The sequence below is a fragment of the Schistocerca gregaria genome, unplaced genomic scaffold (assembly GCF_023897955.1).
Source record: "Schistocerca gregaria isolate iqSchGreg1 unplaced genomic scaffold, iqSchGreg1.2 ptg000386l, whole genome shotgun sequence".
Taxonomy (NCBI): domain Eukaryota; kingdom Metazoa; phylum Arthropoda; class Insecta; order Orthoptera; family Acrididae; genus Schistocerca; species Schistocerca gregaria.
In genome coordinates, this window is record NW_026061828.1 from 2,185,029 (window position 1) to 2,188,031 (window position 3,003).

Below are 3,003 nucleotides of genomic sequence, written 5' to 3' on the forward strand. Positions count from 1 at the left end.
AATCTCAGAAAAAAAGTAGGCCTCTCGAAATAAATGTACAAGGTGGGGAAGAGGTGTGTCAACCAACACTGTAGGTGACTGCTAATAAAATTATGCTTCTATGTTCGTAATTGTCGGTTATTACTCACTGAGTTATGTCTATTATCTACAGGTATTGTGTGATTCTTTTTCTTTCAATAAATACATGACTTCATAGTGTACAAACTGCCTGCGATTGCCACAAATTTTTTTTTCTTATCGTCCATTCTTTCAAATATATAAACTACTTTCGAAGTGCCAAAATATACTATAATAAATAAATTTTGTATCAAACGCCGCACTGTACAATGTACTTGCTGTGAGACAGTCACGATGCCCGAAATACATCGCCTGGGGCCGAGGAGGGGCACCACAGTCCTAGGTCCATGGTAGTACCCGCACATTAGTGGCAAACTATGGGCTTTGGATCGGCAGGCCCGATCCGTTAGAGAGACCCACAGAAATGGCCTGCAATTTTGGCCCGCCACGAAAGTCCATTCATGTGGCCAGCCATTCACATGTCACAGTCACCACATCGATGAAATGAGACCGCGGCGATAACACACGCAACGGGTAACTCGACCAAATACTCTGAGAGTAGTCAGCAACTCACCGTAAGGATGATCGCTCAGGCACATAGAAAAGACCATCAAACTCTATAACTAAATTTTTGGCTATAGCCTTTGTCAGAAAACGAAAGCAGATGTGACTTTTTTTTACCGCCAGTTCATTCGTCCAGTTGCGGAAGCTGTCAGGCGCTGACGCCACGCTGCAACACATTACTGCCAGGCGGGCTGCATCGGGCACAGCCCCTGTAAATTAGCAACTGCACAGTCCAGCGAGCTAAGAAAGTTGCAACTCGGTCTGCAGAGGTCCTTGGTGCACACGAGACACTAGAACAGGTGGTGCACACAACCGCGACAGTATCACTGCTGCTGCGGACCTTTCGCTGCATCCACCGTGACTCGTGCGGCCTCTGGAGTGTAAGTGTGCCTCCCGGGCAGTCCCGTCGTAGCCGACAATTGGTGCCCAGCATCGACTCCGACTGCACGCCGCCTTCGATTCCTGTCCACAGTGTTAACTATACAGACGGCGCTTCTACGAAATCGGCAAAAAATTATATACACCATTTAAAGAATATTATGTTTTTGAAGAAAACTACACTGTCAAAAATTCCCTTTAACTAACAGCTAAAATTAAAAACTTTTCCATTTCTGATGATGGTAATTCCGTATCCTTTAACGTAGTTAATTTACTTGTTAACATTCACATTTATGAGACTATTAAAATTACTGATGAGAATCTTCTCCAACACAAAAACCTAATGTACAAGAAATTAAAGATTTCATTAGGTTATTACTTCTGATACTCTCCTACAACTATTTCCAGTTTAACGCTGAAATTTTTTTTACGACCTTTAGCCTTTGCCGTGCCCATTTGTATAACAAGTACGCTTGCCAACAGTTTTGTTAAACATCACAAAAGGCAGTACTTTAAGAAATTGGTGTGACCTGAGCAATTTTCCAGTCTTTAGGTACGGATCTTTCTGTGAGCGGTTGTATATAATTACTAAACATGGAGCTATTGTATCAGCACACTCAGAGGAAATTGACTGGTATACAATCTGGAACGGAAACCTTGCCTTTAATGAGTGATTTAAGCTGCTTTGCTACACCGAGGATATATGCTTCTCATTTTGGCACTTTCTGTTGACTGGGCTTCGGGAATACTTGCTTCGTATTCATTGCTGAAGGAGTTTCGGAAAACCACGTTTCTTAACTCTACTTTAGTAGCACTGTCATCAGTGACTCCACCGTTACTTTCGCGCAGTGAAGGTACTGATTGCGTCTTGACACTGGTGTACTTCATGCATGACCAGAATCTCTTTGGGTTTTTCGCCATATTTCGAAACAGAGTTTTGTTGCGGAAATTATCAAGAGCATCTCGCTGTAGTAACCGCTATATTTAGAACTTCTGCAAAACATTGTTAGTCTTGCGGATTTTGGATTCTTTTAGTTTTGGCATGCTTTTTCGTTACTTCTGCAACAGCGATTTCACCCGTTTTGTCCATGGGGGATCAGTACCATCACTTATTAATCTATGTGGTATATATATCTCTCAATTGCAATCGATACTATTTCTCTGAAATCATTCCACATCTTTTCTACGCTTACATGATCAGATCGGAAGGAGTGGAGGCTGTTTCCTTAAAAATCGTTAAGAGCATTGTCAGCTTTTTTTAAACAGATGTACTTTAAGTTTCCTTTTGATGGTTGTAGGTGTTACACTATTCAGTGTACGGGCAACTGACTTGTGGTCGCTAATCCCTGTATTCGTCATGATACTACCTATTCATCCAGGAATATTTGCTGCTATGAGGTCAAGTACGCTTTCGTAACCATTTATGCTTCGAGTGGGCTCACGAACTAATTGTTCAAAATAATTTTTTTAGAAAGCATTCAGTACAATTTCGGCTGACGTTTTATGCGTACCGCCGCCTTTAAAGGTATAAATTTTCCAGCATATCGAGGATAGATCGAAATCAACACCTACTATAATTGTGGGAGTGGGGTACCGATTTGAAATGAGACTCACGTTTTCTTTGAACTGTTCAGCAACTATATCCTCTCAGTCGGGGTCGGTAAAACGATCCAGTTTAGTCCGATTGACAAGTACAGCCTCTACCCAAACTATTTCGCAGGAACTATCTACTTCAGTTTCACTACAAGGTAAACTACTTCTGACAGCAATAAATACTCCAGCACCAACTATGTTTAATCTATCCCTTCTGAACGTTGTTAGGTCGTTTGAAAAAATTTCGGCTTAACATATTTCCGGCTTTAGCCAGCTTTCCGTACCTATAACTGTTTGAGCTTCAGTGCTTTCTATTAGGGCCTGGAGCTCTGGTTCTTTCCCAACACAGCTACGATAATTTACAACACCGATCGTTTCTACAACCACCTTACTGTGTGTTACCTGCCCCCT